Here is a 14,907-nt window from a genome sequence, read left to right on the forward strand (position 1 = left end):
CAATAACCTTGAGCTGGTCTCTACAGAATAAGGATCAAGTTTATATCTTCAGAGGAAGGAAGATTTACATTTATATTGTGCCTTTCATGAGCACATGACCTCCCTTTGTGTTTTACAGCCAATGAAGAATTTTCGAAGTCTAGTCACTTGTTAGAATGTTGACATTGAAACAACCAATTTGTATCCAGCAAGATCCCACAAATAGCAATTTGATCATAAGGTCATTGAGTTAGTGTAATCCCTAACTAAACTCGTCCCCCTTGCCTGCTCCTGGCCCATATCCTTCCAAAAGGTTTTTTAGAAGTTGTAATTGTACCCACATTCATACTTCCTCAGGAAGTTCATTCCACACGCCAACAACCCTCTGTATGAAAACTTTGCCCCTCATGTCTACTTTCAGTCTCTGTCCTCTCATATTAAAAAATGTGCCCCCATTCCTCCCAGTCTTGAAATTCTTCACCCTGGGGAAAAGATAACTACCATGAACACTAGCTACATCCCTCATGATTTTATAAACCTCTGTAAGGTCGCATCTCAACCTCCTACACTCCAGTGAAAGAAGTCCCAGCCTATCCAGCCTTTCTTTATAACTCAAACCTTCTATACCCAGCAACATCCTGGTAAGTCTCTGCTGAACTCTCTCCAGCTTAGTAACATCCTTCCAGTAACTGGGTGACCAGAACTGGGCACAGTACTCCAGAATCTTTTGTCACTATGTTGATTATAGAGTACATATTGGCCAGGACACTGGACCGGCCAATCCTAATTTTCCTGAAATAATGCCATTACATCTACCCAAGCTTTGGTTTAATCGCTCTTCTGAAAGACAGTTGCCTCTGACAATGCAGCACTCCCTCAGTGTAAGAACAACCACTTACTGTGAATATATACAGTGCTGTGTTGGTTGAACTCAATTCTAAACATAATTATGGAAACGTCATCTATTTTATGATGACTTATGCGGCTCCTATAATTGAAGTGAAAGTTTCCCAAGTGAGGTACAGAAATGACGACTCGAATTGACCGTGCAATAGGTGTTCTGTGCCCTGCAGAACTAATATTAAACACTATTGTTTGTCGAGAGTGCAACCACAAATCCTTTCAAACAGGATCTAACAGCCTGGTTTTTTCACAGTGGAAGGGATTAACCCACAGTGAACTTTAACAACAGTTATCCTATACATGCTGTGGCTCATTGCATGTCCACGTTGGATACAAGTTACACTGGCTACTTATAAGGGATTGACGCATGGGTTCAACTCCAACCTGTTCTAGAGGTGTATCATAATACCAGTAAAAAAGGTTGAGTCGAAATATTTATACTGGCACATCACAGAGACTTTGGGCACAGTGGATAAATTTCTACCTCAAAGGTCAGAAGCTTTGGTTTCAAGTCCCAACTGCCGTGTGGGTGTGTTGTAGCGGGTTGATTAAAATAGTTATATTAACTACTTACACATAATTACTATGATTATTAAGAACCAGTGAATATATATCTGACCCTTTTCCCCTGACCCCTGTCTGAATGACACAGTCATATTGGGTGAATACAGTCTCCAACCTTTTAGGACATGCCCTTTCACAACACCATCAAAAGGGTCGAAGACTGAGGTTAGGTGGCAGGATGCAAGATTGAAATATTTGGTAATGACACAGATGAGGCTAGGGAAGAACTGAGCCAGAAATCCAGAGATTCTGCCCCTGCCACTGCGTGTGGGATGGTGGGAAGTGGTGAGAGTACATGGTTTGGAATAATTCAGGAGATGAGTTGAGATGCAGGGCTGGAGAAGCCTGCAGAATCAGGTCAGGAGCCTTTGGTAGGAACGAAGGTCAGTGGGAGCAGGAGGGATGAACGAGTGGAATTCTGTGTGTGTGTGTGTGTGTGTGTGGTTGTGCATTAGCCAGCAAGAAATGTTTGCAAAGATAAGCATCAGTGGAGGAGATTAAATGGGTGGACAAAACACAATGGTTTCTGCAGCTGAAATCATTAAAGGTAACTTGTCAAAGATGATTAATGTCGGTTGTAAGGTTCAATGTTTCTGGATTTCATCATTTGAATGTCAGGAGAAACTTTGGAGATTTTCTCCTTGGGTGACCTATACTGGATGAAGCTCCCTGACTTGGCAGCTGTCCGCTGTTGTGGATGCCCTTATTTCTCACACACTGGTTTCCTGCATTTCCGAACCTGAATGCTCGACCATTTGTGGCTGGCTGTTTCTTCAAACACTAACCTTTTGTTCTCCCTGTCTCCCAAACCTGCTCCCTTTACCTTTTCTCTTTCATTCCCAATTTCCTCAGATCCCCAGGTTTCGCTGGGGGAGAAACAAACTGTGTCTTGTCCTTTTGTATAAATGGAGACCCTACAAAAGCTGTGATAATAGATGTAGATTGGCCATTAAAGAGATTTGGTACATTCTAGTGTATGAGCATGTCAGATAAATGTATTTACTTCCTTTCCCCCATCACTGTGTTTCTCTTACTCTCTCAACTTTTTCCTTCTTTCCCAGCAGGAAGGAGGTAAACTGACAAGTCTTGGCACATGTGAAGCATTAAATTGCAAACCGTGATTTCCCTAAGAATAGTGATGCTCATAATCAGTAAGTATGACAAACTATCCTCTGCTCACCATGTGTGACTCCTACTGTTTTTTGCAGCACAATGTGGTATTTTATTTGGAGCTGGTGTACTTGGTGCCCATCTTTGTGCCTTCTGACATGGTGTGTTGGGTCAGCTCCTTGGGCGGCAGCAGGGACACAGTAGTCTGGATGTCCTGGGAGCTGATGATGCTCTTGTTGTAATGGGCCAGGTGGGAAGCACCTCTCCTGCAATATGCTCAGAAATATCGTTAACAAACAAGTTCTTGATGGCCATGGTCTTGGAGAGATGCTGGTGATGGGGTGGACATGCCTGATGACTTTGTAGGTGTAGATGGTGTAGCCTTCTTTCCTAGATTTCTGTCATCACTGCTTTCTTAGTGCCCTCGTTGGCAGCTTGACCCTTTTCTCCAACCACTGTGACGGTCAACATCAGACACTGAAAAAATACACACACTGTGTAGGAATGGAACCCCTATCTCCTATATGGTACTTGGAGGGGGATTTAGGGGGAGATGATGGCCTAGTGGTAGTAATCCAGATATGCAGGTAATGTTCTGGGGCCACAGGTTCGAATCCTGGCTTTGCAGATGGTGAAATTTGAATTGAATTTAAAAAATTTGGCACTAAGAGTCTGATGATGACCAGGAATCTGTTGTTGGTTCGTTAATGACCTTTAGGGAAGGAACCTGCCAACTTCATCTGATCTGGCCTAAATATGACTCCAGCAAAGTTATTGATGCATAACTGCCCTCTGGGCAATTAGGAATGGGCAATAAATGCTGGTCTGGTCAGTGATGCTCTCATTCCGTGAGTGAATAAGCAAAAATTGAAACTGGTCAAAAATGTCCAGCTGACTGAAAAGAATGTAAGAAAACACCTACTGCTAGGAGCCACTCAAATCATTTGCCAACTATTCGATCTTTCAACCTTTAATGTCTCCTCTTGCCCATAAAATGCTTGGAATAGAATCAATTATAGTTTATATTATAGTCTTTAATCATTTGAACTATCACAGTTTTCACCAAGAATTTAACACTTCGTCACAGAAACGTAAAATGTTCTCTGTGTTAAAAATATTTTAATTGGACATTCATCTCTATTTTCCTTTTTTTGAATTCCTCCGCCTCCTTATCTTTATCTTTTTATTATCATACATCAATGATTAACCTTTAAGGCATCCTTCCATTCAAATCTGATCTAATTCTTTCAATATAAGGTTTCAGAAAAAATTGTCAACTCACCATAATATAGTTGACTCTTAACCTCTGATGTGGCCCTAGTCAGCCCCTCAGTAGTCGGGGCTGGGCAACAAATATTGGACCTTTTCAACAGTCTCTACACCCCACAAATGAATTTTTAGAGTCATAGAGTCATAGAGATGTACAGCATGGAAACAGACCCTTCGGTTCAACCCGTCCATGCCGACCAGATATCCTAACCCAGTCTAGTCCCACCTGCCAAAACCCAGCCCATATCCCTCCAAACCCTTCCTATTCATATACCAAATGAAAATAATTAAAAATTGCTAAACAATGGAACCCTTTGCTGTCACGTTGATATAGTCATCACATCCAGACGTCTGGGGATCCTTCTTCATTTGGTTTACTCCTTTTATTTACATCTATGTGGAATCCATCAGAACACAATCTGTTAGTTTCACATTTCCTGCATTGTCTGTGTTGCAGCAACTTAAATGCCTACAAAGTGAAACCAAGCAGAAATGCAAGTTCCGGGACATGCCTAAATGATTAAGTAGTGATTCAATAGAATCTTTAAAATGCTGCTACCGTTCTATAGTGTAAATAGTTTGTCTTCTAATACCCGGCCAGCAGAGAGCACTCTTTTAGTTCCTACCACATCTTGTTGGAAATCAATGATCACCATGAAAGATTCAAAGCTAATTATAGGAGTTAAAAAAAAGTGTGTTTGCCTTTGTCACACTGACTTGTTCCTCTGATGTATCTGAAAGCCAAGCTCCTTGGATGAGGAAGAAATTCTCGATTTAAATTTAGTGCAGCTCCACACATGACTGCCATATGAAGCCATGTGATTAACTACAATCTGAGCAGTTAATCTTTAAATGGATAGAGCTTCCAGAAATAGAAAAGAGCAGCCATTTTCATGTGGGTAAAAGGATCCTAATTAGTGCAGCGATGGTTTAAAACCACTGTCACTAAAAATACAACCTAAAGTTATCACTGACACATGGGGCAGAAAAGCATAAAGGGGGAGACCATTCAGTCCCTTGACCAGGTTCTGCTATCCTATTAGATTGTGCTTGATTTGTATCTGAACTCCCACTAGCTGCCTTGATTTTGCAACATTTGATTTCTTTCTCTTCTTTAAGCTGCTTCTGTTGTATCTGGGGTGATGACCCTTCTCTATTCCCTCCTGTCAGTCACTACTCCAGCTGTATTGAAGTCCATCGTCACTACCTAATTCCATCTGGACTCTGGCCTCATCTTGCTCTGTCTTCCGTTCCATCCCAACCCCATCATTCACTCGACCACCACCATCTCAGGTGACCATCTTGGCTACCTTCTCTGATGCTCCCACAACTGAAAGCTGTAACTCTTTATGTCCTTCTCCCAGACAAATCCATCAAATTTAGGATTAGCATTATGGTGAAAAGGTAAAGGTGCCCTTTCAAAGTACTTAGTGAGTCTTGCACTGTGTAGCTGACCCATGCACCTGTATGGCTCTGTTCTTCTGCTAAGATCTGTGAAAATGTAGCTGCTTAGGGAGAGACATGTCCATGAGGACTCTGCTCAATTCTTGGGGCCAAAAGGACCAAAGGGGAGAAAGTGCAAACTTGGCACTGAGTTGGATGATCAGCCATTATCATATTGGTAGGGTAGGCTCAAAGGGCCGATTGGCCTACCCCTGCACCGATTTTCTATGTTCGCTGTGTCTCCAAGATCAGCAACCTCAAGCTGGATGTATAGACTTGACCATCACAGGGTCCAGGAACCAGACTGGCTCTGATTCCCTTTTGGGGACAAACTGCTTTTGACACAGGAGTCAAAGTTCATGGTTCCATTTATGGATGAGATCATTGTGGATTTTTTTTTGTAATTGCTAATGGGACCTACTAGTCTCTGGTTGGGTCAGCATTTATTGCCCATTCCTAATTACCCTTAAAAAGGTAGCAGTGAGCCTTCCTGAACTGCTGCATAATTTTAGGTGCAGGTCATAATGCGGAGGAGCCAGTGTTGGACTGGGGTGGATGAAGTCAGAAGTCACACAACACCAGGTTATAATCCAACAGGAGGAGCAGCGCTCTAAAAGCTTGTGAAATTAAAGAAACCTGTTGGACTATAACCTGAGGTCATGTGACTTCTGACTTTGAATGCTCCCAAACTTCCATGAGGGAGGGAATTCCAGGATTTTGAAACCAGTGACACTGAAGGAATGGTGATATATTTCCAAGTCGAGATGGTGAGTGGTTTGGAGGAAAATTTGCACTTGTCCAGGCAAGTGGAGAGTATTCCATCACACTCCTGCCTTTCGCCTTGTAGATGGTGCACAGGCTTTAGGGAGTCAGGAGGTGAGTTACTAGCTGCAGGATTCCTAATCTCTGCCCTGCTCTAGCCATTATGTTAATATGGTGAGTTGAGTTCAGTTTCTGGTCAATGGTAATCCCCAGGACATTGAAAGTGGGGGATTCAGTGATAGTAATTCATTAAGTGGCAAGGGGCAATGGTTAGATTTGTTGTCTGTTCGAGATGGTCATTCTCTGGAACTTGTGTGGCACAAATGTTATTTGCCACTTGTCAGCCCAAGTAATTTCATTTCCCCAACAAGAAGAAAGACATTAGGTTGATAGAATGGATATGGATGAGAATTTGGGACCTTTCCTGATTCCTTTCCTAGAAAGGTTGGTCACCTTCTGAAATGGCTTCCATGTTCCAGCACAACATCAAGTCAGTCATTTCTGGCTGCCTGATCCGGACAGTGTGCATCCCAGTTTGTCTAATATTCAATACTTCAGTGACCTCAAACCCACCTGATCACCTGTGTATGCTCCCCCTCAGCCTCACTATTCTTCTATTCTCTGCATTTCTTCAAAAATAACCTGTTCTCAATGCCTGATTTCCATCACATCACTCGGACACCCTTGGTGCTATGTTCCTTAAATATTTCTGCCTTTCTCTTTCTTTGAGCGTTTTTTTTAACGATCTGACTCTTTGAGCTTTTGCTCACGGGGTGGCACAGTGGCTCAGTGGTTAGTACTGCTGCTTCACAGCGCCAGGGACCCAGGGTCAATTCCAGCCTTGGGCCACTGTCTCTGTGGAGTTTGCACACTCTCCCCGTTTCCTCCGGGTGCTCCGGTTTCCTCTCACAGTCCAAAGATGTTCAGGTCAGGTGAATTGGCCACGCTAAATTGCCCATAGTGTTAGGTGCATTAGTCAGAGGGAAATGGGTCTGGGTGGGTTATTCTTCGGAGGGTCGGTGTGGACTTGTTGGGCGGAAGGGCCTGTTTCCACACTGTAGGTAATCTAATCTCACTCGCCCTCATATCTCGTTTACGGCTCAATGGCAGGTATTGCTTGATAATATTCGAATACAGAACCTTGGCACGGTGTGCTGTGTAAAAGTATATTTTTTAAATGCAAATTATTGCTACAATAGTAACTGAACTTAAAAATAACTCATTTTGTATAAATTACTTTGAATCATTTATCAAGAATGTGAATAGGTGATACGAGAGCAGGTCGTTTTGATAAATTTCCTTTGATAACGTTGAAATTTAGCATTTAATTTTCTCAGTCCCTTGAACAATGCGTTTTTTTTATTTGATAAACTTGACGGTTTCAATTGAATGTCTTCAGTTGTGGAAGTACATTTCCATGAAAGCCCTGAGGAACACTTTATAAAAAACAGAATCTGGTATATACATGCCACCCATTAACAGTGATTAATGTACTTGGATACAGCAGGTGCAACAGAGACTGTTTATATGTTGGGATACTGAATGAATTACAGTGGATGTTTGATTGCTTTTCTTGTACATAAATGGTCTGAAGTCATGTTTTAAAAGTCTGAAATTTTAGGAATTAATAGAGCAATCTACTTACAGAATGGGACTAATTGTTGCCCAGTTGTTTTTCTCTGGGAAGGGGAAATGATGTCGTATTATACCAGTTTGGACTTGAACTCATCCAATCTCTGGTGCCAGTATCCTAATCTGCACCAAGTGCTGGCCAGCCATCATGCAGGTTTGCTCACTGATCTGTGTTGACTCCTGGTCTCCTTGGATTTTAAAATTCTCATCTTGCTGTTCCACTCCCTTCATGATACCACCTCCGACCATCTATGTAATCGCCTTCAGTCCAGCAACCTTCTTTAGGATCTCTGATCTTCCAGGTCTGCCCTCATACGCATCTCCAATTTTAATTGTTGCACCATTGGTGACAGTGCCTTCAGCTGCCTGAGTCCTGGGATTTCCTGGTGAAAGCTCGCCACCTCTATCCCTCCTTCATTAAGGCACTCTCTAAAACTTCCTGCTTTGACCAGTTGGTCCTACTATCTCCTTCTGTTGCTCCAGGGTAAATTTTGATGGATCACCAAATTTCCTGAAGGACCTTGGCATGTTTCACAATGTCAAAGGTGATGTCCAAATTCAGGTTGTTGCATCTTGTGATGCAGATGGAGAGATGTCAGAATTTAGTGAAATGTTGAAAATGACTTTTGAGGGATGAGAGGAACCTTTTGAGAGTTAAACACTTTGTTTCAGAAAAAACAAACTGCAACTTTCAGTGAAAGGGCTGGAAATTGAGCCAGAGAGTCCTGATCATGAAATATTTATGTTGGAAAAACAAAGTTACCATGATGTATTGTTGATTTTGTGACGTAAAACTGCAAGTGAATTTCTATGAATTTAGTCACAGTGGGTGTCTTGGATTTGTGTAGCCTGAGTTTGTAAAGTTTATTGTGTTTGACTTTATCTTTGTTGCTATCTTTTTCTAAGGGGAGGTGATGGACTAGTGATGCAATTGCTAGCCCTGTTAATCTCGAGTCATAGATAATGTTCTGGGAGCCTGGGTTCAAATCCTGGTGGAATTAAAAAATCATTATTAAATCAGGAGCGAAAGGTCTAATCTGACTCTGAAACAGTAAGGAGAAAACCCCATCTGGTTCACTAATACCCTTTGGGAAAGGAAACTGCCAACCTTATCCCATCTGCCTACATGTGACTGCAGCACATACAGTGACGCAGCTGACTCTTAGATGCCCTCTGGGCAATTTTGACAAGAAATCTGACTTAGATTCTAATGCCCACATCGGCAGAATGAATAAAGGAAAAATCTTATTCTTCATTTTTACAAATTTTCATTACTTTTTAAAACTATTTCCTGATATACTTTATGTTCAATTCTATTCTCCTCATTTGCAATGGCTGTGTAAGGTAGAAGATACAATAGAACATAGAACTTAGAAAAGTACAGCACAGAACAGGCTTTTTGCCCCATGATGTTGTGCCGCGGATTAATCCTAATGTAAAATAAAATAACTCAACCTAAGCACCCCTCAACTCACTGCTCTCCATGTGCATGTCCAGCAGTCACTTAAATGTCCCCAATGACTCTGCTTCCACCACCACCACTGGCAACGCATTCCATGTATTCACAACTCTCTGCGTAAAGAACCTTCCTCTGACATACCCTCTGTATCTTCTTAATATCTTAAAACTATGACCCCTCGTGCCAGTCAATCCTACCCTGGGGAAAATTCTCTGGCTGTTGACTCTATCCATGCCTCTCATTACCTTGTATATCTCGATCAGGTCACCTCTCTTTCTCCTTCTCACCAGAGAGAAAAGTCCGAGCTGAGTCAACCTCTCTTCATAAGGTAAGCCCTCCAGTCAAGGCCACATACTGGTAAACCATCTTTTCACCCTCTCTGTATCTTTCCTATAGTAGGGTGACCAGAACTGGACACAATATTCCAAGTGTGGTCTCACCAGGGACTTGTAGAGCTGCAGCAAAATCTTGCAACTCTTAAACTCGATCCCCGCGTTAATGAAAGCCAAAACGCCATATGCTTTCTTAACAACCCTCCCCAATTGGGTGCCAACTTTGACTTGAACACTCTACACCTCCACACTGCCAAGAATCCGTTTTACTTAATCTCCAGCATCCACAGCCATTAGAGAGAGAGTGCAGGGAAGCTTCTTGATCTTATGCTAGCAGGTCCCAGTTGGGCTGAATGGCCTGGGTGTGTGTGTCATCCTCATAATCATGAGGAAACTCAGTAGGCCTGGCAGAATCTGAGGATAGAAAGTCAATGTTTCAGTCCAATGACCCTTCTTCAGTTCTGATCATCTACCCCTGACAGAAGCTCACTGAAACTTTTCCTCTTAGATTGGCCAGCTGTAGGAATACTCATTGTTTTTGGGGCAGATGTCCCAGCTCCGCGAACATGTTGAAATCAGTCATAGTCAGCCTCTGGCGACGACATGTTTTGGGGGTCTAGTGGAGGGTTCTGGGAACCAAGAATCTTCCCACAATGATTGGTGAAAACATGGAACTCCCACACAGGAAGCAGGTACTGCTGGCTGAATGAATCTCTGTCAAATCTGACACATGTTGATAGTTGTTAAGAAACAGTGTTGAAGGATGTGGAGCCAAGAGAGGTGGAAGCCGATCAGCCCTGACACGAATGAATGACAGGATAGGTTTGAGGGGTCAAATGGCCTCTTATAGTTCCCATATTACTATGAGAACTGTTCCACGTATTCAATTATTACACAAATCTCGGAAAGGCACTGAGATATTAAGACAGTTCGGTGGTGTCACAATATGGAATGCTGTAGTCTAAAAGATCTCCATCTTATTCTCTTTACATTCATTAATTGGCATGTCTGTGAGTAAGCAACTAGTCGGTCAGTCCTGATGAAGGGCTTATGCCGTAAATATCGACCCTCCTGCTCCTCAGATGCTGCCTGATCTACTGCGCTTTTCCAGCACCACACTTTTCAACTCTAATCTCCAACATCTGCGGTCCTCACTTTCTCCTTGTCAATTAACTCTGAATGCAATATAACAGTAAGCAAACTCATAACCCAGACTATAGATATATTTCTGAGATATCATATCAGTGTCCCATACTAGCTGTTACTAAACTTCTAGATATCTGACTCAATGCTAACCTGACTTTGTTCTATACTTTACCTGAGCTGTAGGAAGTGGCAGAAAGTGATTACATCACCACACAGCCTACAAAATCCAGGAAAATATAATTTGAAAAGCAACTGGTTAAAATGGAACACGTTTCAAGAGGCGTGTTGGGGAAACTGTGATAAAAAGGATGAGGAAGGGTCACTCAACCTGAAACATTAACTCTGATTTCTCTCCACAGAAGCTGCCAGACCTGCAGGGCTTTTTCAGCAATTTCTATTTTTGTCGAAGAAGGGTGAAGTGTTTGTTTTTAATTTGGAGAAATATTTGCACAATGAACAGATAATGGCCTCAAAAAAAGGCATTTTGCGATGTGAAACAGATTTGGTGTACTGGACTATTATTCTGACATCACATTGATAAATTACTGTCTATTGAGAGCTGGCAGATTCTGTTTGCTGTCAACGCTCAGTGACTTTATAGCCAGTAGTTAATCTGAAATTTACAGACTAAATGCAATCTGAATGAAGTTCCTTGGTAGTGAAATGCAATCAACAATTTATCAGTAGTTTTGTCAAACTAAATATACAGTCTATGTGTCTAAATGATGAGAGGCTGCACTCCTCCTTAATAATATTCTTTTATTCAGCTTGAACCTTTAATCACTGAGGAGACAACACAGCAAAACTGAAGATCCTTTTATTAACCTTTTGTAGGATGGGGTAGGACGAAGAAAACACGTCTGTGCATTTATAGAATGATTAGTGCACAGAATCAGAGGCTATTTAGCCCATCATCCCCATGCTAACCCTTCCATACTCCATTCCCCCATATCTTCTTCATTGTCCCACACATTTTGCCACATTATCCACTTCCTTTTGTAATACCAGCACTGGAGTCTTCTTCCACACATACAGGAGCACAATTCTTTATCCAACATGCTCGGGACCAGCTGGTTTTCGGAATTCAGAATCTTTCGAATTTCAGAATAAGTGACAGTTTGATGGTGAAATTTTTTAAAAATCTTACCAGAGGAGCACACTCACTAAGTAAAATGGGGCCTTGAAACAGAATTGAGGCCTGCCAGTGCTGGGCCACGCCCCCCCACGTCACATATGAGTGACACGCATTGACTTGGATGAACTGTTTGAATGCCAAACAACCTTGTTAATGTGAAAAAAAACTTCACAAATAAACCTTTGAACTTTTCGGATTTCAGGATTTTGGATAAAGGATTGTCTACCTGTATCAACCCTGCTGTCTTTCATTGCAATTAAGAAAAAATCTATCTTTTATTCAACCAATTTTGCTAATCAACCTGTTCAGAGCTGTTATTGCACACGACTGGAGCAGATGGGACCTGAGCCTAGGCCTTCTGGTCCAAGGGTAGGGACACTACCGATGCACCATAAGAGGGTCCATAAGGGACCCAAGTTTGCTTCTCAAGTGATGTCCATGAAATCTGACAGTGTGGCACTCCTCCATACGTACTGCAGTTTCAGCCAATATTTGGAGATCTGGTACAGGGGACGCATACTTCAACCTTAAACATAAGAATCTAAGAAGCAGGAGCAGGAGGAGGCCATTCAGCCCCTCAAGCCTGCTCTGCCATCTAATACCATCATGGCTGATTTCACTTTCCTGCCTGCTCTCCATAACTCTTCAGCTCATTACTAATGAAAAAGCTGTCTCTCTCCTCCTTCAATTTACTCAATGTCCCAGCGTTCTGGAGCAGTGAGTTCCACAGATTCATGGTCCTTTGAGAGAAGTAATTTCTCCTCATCCCTGTTTTAAATCTGCTCTTCGTTATCCGAAACCTCTCGTTCTAGATTGCCCCACATGGGGGAACATCCTCTGTGCATTTACTTTGTCAATCCCCTTTAGCACCTTATGGACCTCAATAACACTTTGTCCCCTGAGGATAAGGTTGACAAAATATTTCAGATTTGGAGTGCACGGCCTTTTAAAATGGTTGATACTGATTCACGAGTAGACCTCAAAGCAGATTTCAATAAATACCTGGTGTAAATAGGTGTGCCGACACGGGAGAAAGAGTGGGACTAACAAGAAGGCCTCCAAAAGAGAAGGCATGGATTAAATGGGCCAAATGGCCTCCTTCTGTTGTACCGTTGTATGGTTCAATGAATTCATAAATTCTCAGAAAATGTTTATCCAAAATAATTGACTCTCCATGGAGTTGATAGCATTTTACTTGTTGAAATCAACATTCATGTTTCTTTTTTCCCCAGGTTACAATGCATTTCCCGATAGAAAGGGGAATTAAGATAATATTACATTCAGTGCTATCCTAATATAGAACACTGCACTCTGATGAAAGCAGTGAAAATAGTTTATTTTTATTCACTTGCTGAATAGAGTAAGGCCAATATTTGTGACCCACTCCTGAACTGACCTTGAGAAGGTCAGGGTGAGCAACTTCTGAAGAACAGTCGTAATGAGCTCAAAACATTGACTCTGTTTCTCTCTCCACACATGCTGCCAGACCTGCTGAGTTTCTCCAGCAATTTCTGTTTTTATGTGTTTTGCGTTCCCTTTCATTTTCTTTGTTTTCTGCACAGACCTCTGAGGGCCATCTATAGCAGCAACTTCCAAAATCATGGCTGTGAATGAATTAGGAAAAGGGTAAAACACTGTCCTGGTCTGAAACTACTCGAGATACACACACAGAGATGGTTCTGAGTACAGAATGGTCACCCCTTGTTGTTGCTGCTATCTCTCCCTTGCCATTCTGTCCGAAACCTTGGTGTGGTCTTTGACCTTGAGATGACATTACATAGAGCTCAAACTTCCACCCTTCTAATGTCACCCCTCTGCACCCATCTCTAAGCTCATCTGCTGTCATTACCCTTCACCAGTACTTTCATTGTTTCAAAATATGACTATGCCAGTGCAGTCCTGGCTGGCCTCCCATATTCTACCCTCTGTAAACTTGCAGTTGGCCAAAGTTATCACACCTGTATCTTATTGTATGGTAGGTCTTGTCCCCTAAGTATGCTCACTGACATACTTAATCCTGGATGATGTTGAGCTTTAAGTGTTGTTGGAACTCATTCAGGCAAGGCTGGGGGGGGGGGGGGGGGGGGGGGGGATGGGAGGCAGTGTTGGTATTCCATTATACTCTTCACTGTACCTTGCAGATGGTGCAAAAGCAGTAGGAATACAGAAGTGAGTTACCGGGTTTAGAATTCCTAGCAACTGACCAGTAATTCCGAGTTAATTAGTAACTTAATTTTAAAATTCTCATATTCCTCCATTTCCTCTATCCTCCTTATCTTGGTTACCACCTGCAGCCACAAAGCCCTCCAAGATTTCTTTGATCCTCCAAATGATATTTGGTAGATTGCGTTCAATCCAAGCAAATGTGAGGTGCTGCATTTTGGAAGATCCAGTTCCAGAGCAAACTATACAGTAAAATGGAAAAGCCCTGGGGAATATTGATGTACAGAGAGACCTGGGTGTTCAGGTCCATTGTTCCCAGAAGGTTACAGCACAGGTCGATAGAGTGGTCAAGAAGGCATACGGCATGCTCTCCTTCATCAGACGGGGTATTGAGTCCAGCGGTTGGTGGTTGATGCTACAGTTGTATAAGACTTTAGTTCAACCACATTTTGAACACTGCGTACAGTTCTGGTCACCACATTACCAAAAGGATGTGGATGCTTTGGAGATGGTGAAGAGGAGGTTCACCAGGATGTTGCCTGGTATGGTATGGAGGGTGCTAGCTATGAAGAGAGGTTGTGTAGATTAGGATTATTTTCATTAGAAAGACAGAGGTTGAGAGGGGGGACCTGTTTGAGGTATAGACAGGGTGGATAGCAAGAAGCTTTTTCCCTGAGTGAGGGACTCAGTTACTAGGGGTCATGAGTTCAGGATGAGAGGGGAAACATTTAAAGGAAATATGCGTGGAAAGTACTTTACAAAGAGGGTGGTGGAACGTGTTGCCAGTGGAGGTGGTAGAGGTGGGCACGATAGTGTCATTTAAGATGTATCTAGACAGATACATGAATGGGCAGGGGGCAGAGGGATACAGATCCTTGGAAAATAGACGACAGGTTTAGATAGAGGATCTGGATTGACGCAGCCTTGGAGGGCTGAAGGGCCTGTTCCTTTGTTTTCTTTGTTCTTGTTTTTTGCCCAGTAACTCCCTTCTGTCTTCCCAGTGCATTTGC

General features: G+C 42.4%; 1 long non-coding RNA gene across 10 annotated transcripts in view; it reads left to right on the forward strand.

Annotated features, from left to right (window-relative positions):
* Positions 1-14,907, forward strand: part of LOC122541929 (uncharacterized) — a 159,705-nt gene that overhangs the window by 125,631 nt on the left and 19,167 nt on the right. For 6 of the 10 annotated variants that reach the window (XR_015754232.1, XR_015754237.1, XR_015754233.1 and 3 more), the window contains exon 2: positions 2,508-2,597. This is a non-coding gene — a long non-coding RNA (uncharacterized LOC122541929). The remainder of the gene's footprint in view (positions 1-2,507; positions 2,598-14,907) is intronic. The other 4 variants (XR_015754231.1, XR_015754235.1, XR_015754236.1 and 1 more) reach the window with 1 other exon arrangement.

The sequence above is a fragment of the Chiloscyllium plagiosum genome, unplaced genomic scaffold, assembly GCF_037043375.1.
Source record: "Chiloscyllium plagiosum isolate Xiang-an unplaced genomic scaffold, Cpla_swu_hap1 HiC_scaffold_43, whole genome shotgun sequence".
In the NCBI taxonomy this organism is placed as follows: domain Eukaryota; kingdom Metazoa; phylum Chordata; class Chondrichthyes; order Orectolobiformes; family Hemiscylliidae; genus Chiloscyllium; species Chiloscyllium plagiosum.